Consider the following 10,903-nt stretch of genomic DNA (forward strand, 5'->3'; position numbering starts at 1 on the left):
ATTTCTTTTCCGATGCACCTTAACTAGTGCCTTACATTGGAAACTTAATTTTGCAATCATTTTACACATGATTTGATAATATTACACATGTTTTGAGACGTATATAAAAAAAATCGTGTGTAAAATTTCTTTTCCAATGGCAGTCGTTAGCAAAGCCCTTAGTAAAATTATTGGGTTATGTTTTTTTTTTTTTTTGATATTTTTCTCTGTTTTTGCATTGAGCAAACCCGAATCTATCCCGAATCAACCTGACTCGATTTGGAAAAATGTGTTAGGATGGGTTGGGTTAGGGTTGAGAGTCGAGAGATCTAGAGGCAGGCTAGGTTAGATTTACCACTGTTGACCCATTGCTCGGGTCAGGTCAGGTCAGGTTAGATGGAATGCTATCTTGGGTTGGGCTAGGGTTGTCCTCAACCCGACCCAACAGAGGCTTGAGTTGCAACTATGAACAGCAGAATAAAAGTCCTCTAATAATGTGAATGTTTTTTCAATTAATATACCTTGATTATCTTTCGATTTATATTGGAGAAGTCGAAGCTCCATGATCGGAGAAAGGTACTGAAGGAGCGATTTCTTACCAGGTGGGAACCAGAACTCCACATCATCCACAAACTAGTGAAAACCACAGCAAATTTAGTGTGAATAAACTTGAGAAGGTGTTTAAAACATGAAATATAGTGAAATTTGGATTAGAAGAAGATTACATTGATTTCTTACCAGGTGGGAACCAGAACTCCACATCATCCACAAACTAGTGAAAACCACAGGAAATTTAGTTTGAATAAAATAACTTGAGAAGGTGTTTAAAACAACATGAAATATAATGAAATTTTAAAGGTATCTAAAGAGGCTGCTCTAAACATTTTGACTAAATCATTTTTCTTGAGACCTAACAAGATTCGTAACTTAAGTTTGGTTAAAGCGGATTACCATGGAGGGGCATAGTGTGTGCGATCATTAATATGATGTAGGCACCCCCATTTTGCTACATCTTAGTCAATGATATTTCATGAATTATGTGAGGAAAATTCCCTAGTTTAACCCGAAAATCAATGAGAAACAACATTTGATGACTTAAGTGTACTAAATCATGTGAGAAGCTCTCAAACATGGTTTCAAACACTTCAGGTAATCAAAACACTAATCTGACCGTAACAATCTTCAATCGGGTCAAAACTACCCAGGGTTGCTTTTAGGCCGACCAACCTACTACATAAACCCAGTTTTCGAAAGGACCCTAAATCAAGGACTAAAAATGATTGGGGAATTTTCATGGTTATCCAAGGTTGTTAGGTCAGTACCAAGACCCCTAGGATCATGGTTGTGATCCGATTAGAGGCTAGTGCGATCGAATTAGAAAAAATTCCGTGAATAGATCCACGGATCAACAATGGATCTTAGAGCCGTTGAGATCGCAACAATCGATTTAAACATCAATGATTTACCAATTTAAAGGGCTTAAATCCACAAATTAATGGTTTAGATCATCAATTGAGAGTGAGGATAAGTCACATGCTTAGAATGGAACGAATATATGATGATTTGATAGACGATCGGACTCCCCATGAAATCGACGACTCTCATTTAACAAGGGATTAATAAAAAGAATAAAAACCCATTTCCCCATAGACACCCCTTTATAACAACCCTTTAATCTTTTTTTCCTCCCACAAAGATCTCATGGCCACTCCCCAACTTTTCACTTTTTGTTCCTTAAATTGCAGGAGTGACACTCCAACCCCACCTCCGCCCCTTTTTGTCTTTTGTGCACCTCACACCCCCTCTCTCGGTGAACGAATTTGGCCACCTCACCCTATATTTTTTCTTCATTTTTTTGTCTTATTTGAACTGCCACATACCCCCGAAACCAAGGTAGACGTTTTTCATGAGTCACTAAGATTGCTTTTGCATAAAATTTGTCTTTTGTGCATATGTAGTCTCTCACAAAGTGACGAAATTTGTGGCAATCCCTACTGTTGCGTGGGAAGTTATTTGTAGACCTAAGGAGGAAGGTGGGCTTGGACTCCGTGGATTGAGAGATATCAATTCTGCTCTTCAACATAAATTGTTTTGGAGGCTTCTCCAAGGAGATACCTCTTTATGGAAGGACTGGATACAAGCGAAGTACATCAAGACGAAGAACATATGGACAATGAAGTCCTTTCCAAATCCTCATGGGCTTTCCGAAGCATTTTGAAAGCAAGGGAGACTGTAAAGGAAAAGATCTGCTATATTGTGGGGAAAGAATCAGAAATTGATTATTGGACCCAACCTTGGCATCCGGATGGCATCATAGAACATAAATTCTCCAAGACTGGATCAGATTATTCCCTATCCTCTGTAAAGAGCCTTGACGAAATTCAGTGCCACTCTTGTTGGAACCCAATTTTGAACAAACCTTCGTTCAAGGAGGGGAAAATCTTTATGAGGAAAGCATTGTTTTACGAGGAATGCAGTAACACAAGGTAATTTGGAAGCCCGCTGAATTTTCTGTGAAGAGTGCTTGGGATAGCATAAGGTCTAAACACAGCAAAGTGCCATGGGCGAAAACACTCTAGTTTGTGGGCCACATCCCGAGACATGCTTTAATAGTCTGGAAAGCAATACAGGGGAAATTACTCACAAGAGATCATCTGATCTTCAGAAATATTTCTATTGACGAGAAGTGTCCCCTTTGTAAAGCTGAGACAGAGAGTCCATAAATCACTCCTTCTTTAAATGTGGCTACTCCTCCTGGGTATGGAGGTCTATTCTCTGGCGTTATGGAACCCGTAGAAAAACGAAGTGCTCTGTTAATAACGAAGAAGAATGGATTAGAAATGAAAGAAGAGGTCGAGGTCAATATGCCACTGGTATTAGAATTGCTTTTGCTTTTGCCATTTACCACTTGTGGAGAGAAAGGAATCAGTGAATCTTTGAAAACAAATCAGCTCATAAATCCGTTATTCTGAGAAGGATTCTTCAAGATGTGAGGACTCGAATAAACTTTCTAAATCTCAGAGAGGATGATATGGAGTTCAAAGTTATAACGGCCACCCATTTCGGATACAAGCATATGGGAAACAAAAAAGAAATTAATTGTTGCAGGTGGACTTTACTTGGTGACCTCGAGTCTAAATTGAATACTGATGCTTCCCTAACAGACTCTGGTGGTGGGTCAGGGGGAATCATCAGAAATTGGGGGGGGGGGGGGGGGTCAATCTTTGCTTACTCTATCAACAATGATAGTGAGGAAATCTTCGAGCTAGAAATCCAGGCAATATGCTTTGGAGTTCAGGCGGCAAAAAATCTAGGCATTTCAAAGTTGTGGATAGAAGAAGACTCTACTTTTGCTGTCAACTTTATTAATTCAATTCCCCCCCCTCCTTGGAGGAAGTTGCTATTGATCCGGAATACTTGGAAGGATTTGAAAGACACTGATTGGAGAATCATACAGATTTGGAGAGAAGGAAATATGGTAGCAGATTACTTATCCAAAAGAGACTGCATATGCAAAGGCAAAAACGTCCCAATTTCAAAATTTCCCACTGATCTGCTGAGACTACTGGAAAGTGACAAGAGAGGGATGATTTACTTTCGAAAGCATCAGTGAATTTGCTGTCTGCTCAATCCTCTTTTATATATTTCTCTGTTTAGGATTTGTGATCTCCTGTAGCTTGTATATTGTTGTTTTTCATTAGCCCTTGGTGGCTTGTAGTAGCATGCTAAGTTAGGTCCTTGGTGGCCCGTTCTCTGTATTTCTCCTTTTCTTTTAATATATCTGGTGGGGGTCTTGCCCAACCCCAGCTTAATCATAAAAAAAGAAAAAAAGAAAAGAAGAAGAACAAACCCCATCCATTTCATTGCATGGCTTGATCAAGGCCATCCAAAGGAGATCAAATCATGGTGGTTTTATCTAAACCATTAAATTCAAACCTAAGGGGGTTATGCGGCAAGCCCATCCAAGGTGGCCAATCACAACCCTCCACCATCCTTAGATGGTAACCAAATTCATCCAAGCCTTCTCTTTTGCTCTTCCCCAAAATAACCTCACTTTGGCGTGTAAAAAGCCACCCTCGCCTCTCATTTACACACAACCCAAAGCTTTTAGCTTCCCCTTTCCTAAAATCCTTCCTCCCCTAGCTCTTTGTCCATCCGTAGCCATCAGGTCAATTTGACCCCACCCACACAACCAAAAAAGCCACAAAGGCCTCCACCAAAATTCGCCCATTCACCACAGCCCACACTCTCTCTCCGTTTGACTTTGACCGAGTAATCTCTCACACTTAAAGGTATGCTTAGTTATTATTAAATCCATGATGTGTTGCATATCTTTATTAAATCCATGATCTGTTGCCTGTCCTCATCAAATCCATTTTTTAGTTGCATATTTTATTAGAGTAAAGTGTTCTTGCTCCTCAGATAGCTTATCTGAGCAGCTCCTTCAAACACTCATGTGGCCCCACATTCTTGGGATGATCCAAAGCATTCATTTGGAAGGCCCTTCCATAAAAAGGGTGTGTACGAAAAATGAGCCATTTAAGATAATCCTAATCCTGCCAATTGTGGAGGGAAAAAATGGTCAGAAACAATGTCCGTCCATTTTCCTCTCCACCTTTGATTGGATTAGGATGATCCTAAATGGCTGATTTTTGGTACACACCCTATTCATGGAAGGGCTTTCCAAATGAATGCTTTAGATCACCCAAAAAATATGAGGCCACATGAGTTTTTGAAGCAGCTGCTCAGATAAGCTATCTGAGCAGCTGTATAGGAACATTATTCTGATTTTATTAAGTCCCGGTTCTATTGTCGACGTTATGTTCTCATTCTTTTAGTTTCACATCTTAAGTACATGATCTGTTGCATGTCATATGTCCTATTAAATCCATTTTTTTTGCACATCTAATTAAATCCATGCCTTGGTTACATCCATGTTATGTTACATGCCTTTGCGATCTCTGTCATAGCTTTACTTGAATAAACCGTTGTTTCAATCTTTTTTGGATCCAATAGTGCGAGTTTTATTTTGTTTGTTCAAGTCTCAAATCAATGCAAAGCAATCCTTTGTGTTGGCTTACATCAAATAGACATGACCACCTTATTACTCGGATCCCAACTTATTCCGACCCACTCCTAGTGGCCCTCTCGGCCTTGACCCAAACCTCACGGCTCACTCGGCCTTGACCCAAACCCCATGGCCCACTCGGCTGTGACCCAATTTCCAAGTGAACCGAAACCCGCCATCACCCCACTCACTCACCCACCCCGAACGCCCAACCCAAACTCGTCCTACCCGAGCTCATTTGACCCAAAATCCCAAATTCCTTTTATTATGTGTCTTGCCTTCTGTGTATTTTAGAGCCCATCTAGCCAACCCTATAAATCATGCACAGTTTGGATTTCCTCAAATATATGCATTCCATTAATGTAATGTACCATGCACACCTTTGAACGACCATGAACCATGCAAAGCACAGCCCATTTGGGTTCATCCTAATTAAACCAAAGTCACATCTAAACCATATGTATGGGTTCACTTCAACCGTATCCAAGATGAAACCAAACCTGCTTTGCGATGGTTAGTCGACCATGCCTTCCCAATTAAAGCCAACCCAACAGAACGTCCGGTTTAACATCTACACAAACCCGTGTGGGTTTTCTATGCATTGTGTACACTTTGGTTTTACCCCAAGCCGACCCACACCATATGGATCCAGCCGAAGCCGGTCTAACCCGGACCCACACCACCCAAACCCAACCCAAGCTCAACTCGAGTCCCAATCCGAGCCCAACCCCAATCTATCTAGTTCTTCTCTTATAGGTCCACTCGCATCCACTGGGCTCCAAGCCCTCTGGTATATCAACTAGAGTCCAAACCCTTTCTAATACATAGAGTCCATCTAGATTTTATTGCATCTAGCTACATGTCTGCATCGATGTCCTACATCGCCTCCTTGTAGTTTAGGGGTTCCCGTCTCGACCTTGTCAGAGACCATACTACAAACTTCACTAAGATAGATAAATCTATTAGTCAACTTGATCTCCCCTGAACTATGTCGGAGTGTTGGAATAGGTTAAGTGGGTCTCCGCTAAGTATCCTCACATGTCCTCTTTAGGATATCCAATAAGGACACACCTTTTGGTCCTCGTCCCCAACACATCAACGCCCATACTTTTTACAAGGGCTGGACAACCTCAAATCCTCAAATGATTCATTGCAGGTTCCTTACCCACACATATCCAATATGGAACCCCTGGCACTGACTTAGCTCATACTCAGTTGAGAATATAGAACACTATTTCTAAGGCGTAGCAAAAAAGAAACTTAAGTGCACTTGCAAAGCTCATTATCGAACCATGTCCATGAAGGTTCGGCATCTCCTCTCTGCAACACCGTCATTCCTTGACGTTGCAGGTTGAGTCATCTGAGAGACTATTCCACTCGCCTGTATGTAGTCCCAAATTCAACTGAGAGGTACTTGTAAGTGTTCATCATAAAAGGAACACGGGCAACGGATCTTTGGCGGTCCAACTTTGAGAAAATCACAATTAACCATATGGATTGAAATAGAAACAGTAAAGGCAACATACCGAAAACCGAATATCGTTTTGCTATCACTGGAAGGATTCCATTCCGGTATTTCTCCTCACTCCACAACAGACGGTGATGGGGACCGACTTCCTCTCTCTTTTGTCGTGGATTGCCAAGAGAAGGATGTAGAAATTGTTGTGTGCAAGTAGGGACCGGATGAGAGAATAAATAGACATTTATGGGAAGAGACACAACTCCTCATCACGCTGGTTCCCTCCCCAAAAGTCTCTTACATTTACACCCCTTCTTTTATGGCTTTTCACTTAATGCCTTTTCACAAAACCAACTAACAAAATGATCTAGGCCGTTGATCTTGCACATGCCACATCCACCGTTAGGATAATTTCCTAACATTCTCCCACTTGGCCAGCAAGATCTTTGAGCCAAACATAAGGGTCATATCTTTAAGTTAGTTAGATAATAAACACAACATTCCGTTCAGCAAAAATTACTAACAATAAACCATGTAACCATTGGGTCACCAACTCTACCCAATAGCCTACCCCACAATTATATCATTAGTAATACTTACCAACATGAATGTAAACGCATACATGCATAAGATGTAAATATGGTCCAAAACAGTCTACAGACATTCTACCTCTTACTCACAATCCATTTACGAAATGTGCACAAAATGGAGCGGTAGAAAATAATATATATCAGAATCATAAAATAAAATGTGATCACAACAGTGTATCTCAATACCTAATGCAGACTCCCACTGTCATAGGCTATCAAAAGTGTCAACCAACCTTATGCGCGCTACATGCTCTCTGAAGAGCTTTGGTGACAAGCCCTCAGTCAAAGGATCCGCCAACATAAGTGCGGTGCTTATGTAATCTTCAGATACACACTGATTCTGAACTTCCTCACGACAACATGTCAATACATTGACCCCATTACTTGATTTGTCGTTCTTGGAATTGTAAAACCGCAGCGGAATTATCACAATACATTCTCAGTAACTTGTCGACTATCAACAAAATAAAACCCTGAGATAAAATTCCGCGACTTCAAGGCATAGTACAAGGCCTTGAAGTACACAATAAACTCCGTACCCAAGGTGGAAGCAACTGAGTGTCAATTTAACATTCTTCCACGATTTAGAACTTTCTGCAAAATATACTAGAGCAGAACTCTAGGTGTTCCGACAACAGTCGGAATTAGATTAACCAATCACACAAAGGTTATCTCATTTACTTTATATGAGCATTAAACCTTTAGTCCCTTACAGACAATATATAACCTTTTGGCAAATTTCCAATGATCCATACATAAATAACATTGGTACTTTCTAAATTTGCCCACCATATAGGTTATACACTGATAGGTGCAGATTTAAACATTCAATAGACCCCAATTGCGGAACTATTAGGGAACCTCTTTATCTGCTCCTATAATGAATCGATCCTGGGACCTTGGAACTGACTGAATATATCACCCTTAACTATAGGAACACTACAAATGGAGTAATTTATCCATGTTCAATACTTAGGACTTTACCAAGATAGGCTTTCTGCAATCTCAGCAATCCTCGAGTCCTAAGTAGGTGAATCTAAACTCCTATTATGTAGGATGCTTCACCTGAATTCTTTCGTATGAATATCATTGAACATGGCTAAGTACTACTAGCTAGCAAGTAGTATACCATCAACACATAACACGAGGAAAATAATATTACTCCTCTGACCTTAAGATATATCAATTATCATGTGACAATTCCTTAAAACTTAACATAGAGAGTACTTGATGAAACTTTATGTACAATTGTCGGGAAGTCTACTCTAAACCTTAAGCAGAATCTCTAAGTCTACAGACTATGTGCCTCTTTCCTTAGCCTCAAGGATTGTTCGGTAGTCATTACCACCAAAACATCTATAATGTGGGTTGTTAACTTATATGTGTCTTTTAATGTTCCAATGAGCATTGGTACCACCTTCTCTTGGATCACCAGTACCGGTACTACAATCTGGTTCTCCTTAAAGGTGATTTTACTAAAGACACTACACTCCCACTAAGGTCACCATCCTTTAGAAGTCTTGGCACATTTAATCCCGACAATATACGTACTATGGGTCAATCAACAGAACCTAAAACCCTTAAATACTTTAAGATAATCTATGAAATTGCAACTTATGGTCATAAAGCTTAATCACTATATTCGTGGGTTATAAACTTTTGCCTCATATAAACAACCCAAAGTTGCATGTTTCCCAATTTCAGCTTCCTTATGACCCATAAATCTTAAAAGGTCTTAGACACAGCCTTACTTGGATCACAAAATACATTGGTGTTTTAAGAGTTTTAACCCACAATCTTAGGCAATAGAGAGTTGCATAAATGACCCTTATTGTTTTGATCGTTTATGTCAAGTTAATTCTCGACTCTTACCTTATAGATCACAAACAAAGATAGGGCCTCCTACTTCTGATTAGAGAGACACATTTAAATATGGCTAGAAAATTTAACAAAAAGGGTAACACCTTCCGCCACCAACTGTCAGAGTCCAAAGATCCAAGATGTCATTGTGAATGACCTTTAGTAGATCAATACTCTTCGTGACACCCTAAACCGATTAATCTTTGTATATTTCTCCTTCAATGTACCCCGTATCATTGTTTAAATCGGTAAAATCAAGTGAATCTAGAATTCTTCTTTTACCCAACTATCCTCAGATATGTGGTTAAAAAACTTAAGCCACTGATTGGATAAATTCTTGTTCACGCGATTACATTTATTTCTAACAATACTGATTATCTCATTCTAATGCAAGGTGGGCCAAGTCTAACCTTGAGAGAAGTGCAATCCAAGTCAATAAGGATTGCCCTGAAGAGAACCAAAATCACTAAATGGGAAATGAAAAACTAGAGAGAATCCATTATACTTCCAGACCTTGATTCATAGCCAAATGAATCAAGTTTTTCTAGAATAAGGTTTCTAGTTCATATGAAACCAAAATTTCATAAAAGAGTGGCGAGTAATAATGGCTTCAACAGCCACATTTATTCTATTTCCCGATATAATGGTATACTCTCCTCTACTAAGCACCTAACTCGCACCAAGACCTCACATAGAATTCTAAATGTGAATAGTAATGCCTTAATCTATTCACAAATCTTTTTCCGGAGTACTTACGAAATAGAAATCATAATATACAAAGATATGGTATAAATTCCAGGCCATATCGAATTTAAGGGATCCATACTTTATGTGTCATTTATTATTCAAGATAATGGCACTTGATACCAAGTTCACTCTCTTTAATTGATAATGCTAAGACTAGTCTATATCTTCAGGACTCTAATGTTGTCATTTAAAATAACCAAGAGGTGTGTCGAAAGTGAGCACAACCAAGGTTCTAAATCTAAAGCCTTTCAAAGTGTGCTCAAAACTACAACTTTGGTAAATATACTTTAAGGTTATCAAAACACATCATAAGGGTATTTGGAAGTGCTTCCAATGATCCTCTAAAAAATTCATTAACTACATTCAAGAACCCCTTTACATTTTCGAGTCTTAAAAACATCTCGAATTGCATAAAAAAAAAAAAAAAAAAAGGTCTACCATTACTACTAGAGTGATACTAACATTGAACTCCCACTATTCATAAGCATCTTTTAGATGTGGGTTTAGTGAGCCTGTCATTCAATGATACATAGTCTAGCCTTTTGTAGTCTTGAATTATGCAGATCTATTCCATCACTTGCTAAGGTTTCTGACCCACTAAAGTACTCAACATAATCGATATCTAGAAAAGACACTAAGATACCAACAACTTCAATGTCACAGACACAGACTTACAGTTCCAAACATGCTCACTTCTTATAACACCTATTCAGTCCACAAATGGAGTTCAATTAACTCAATCCACGATTTTAATCAATCCAACTGAAAAGAATGACTAAAATGTATAAAATCATGATGATACATAAGTGTGCTTCTAATTAAATACCATATGTGACATCGTGGGCCGTCCGTTGGGCCGTGCCATGATGCAGAATTGGTTTCTACTTTAGAAAACACAATACCATGATTATGAAGAGACACCGGTGTATCACCGTGGGTCGTCCGTTGGGCCGTGCCACGGCACACAATTGGTTCTCACATACAATATTCAGTCAATCTATCTTAAGGGAAAATTAGTTAGATTGCCCAGAATCACAAAAACACAAAAATGTGACCCCAACGAAACATCAGACGTGTCATTGTGGGTCGTCCGTTGGGCCGTGCCACAACACACAAACGATTTTCAATTCAGGAAATCACAATAGTGTGATTCTGGCGAGACACCAGGCGTGTCACCGTGGGCCGTCCGTTGGGCCGTGC

Source organism: Tasmannia lanceolata, unplaced genomic scaffold (genome assembly GCF_043159265.1).
Source record: "Tasmannia lanceolata isolate RefF3 unplaced genomic scaffold, GAP_Taslan_0.1 ptg000008l, whole genome shotgun sequence".
Taxonomy (NCBI): domain Eukaryota; kingdom Viridiplantae; phylum Streptophyta; class Magnoliopsida; order Canellales; family Winteraceae; genus Tasmannia; species Tasmannia lanceolata.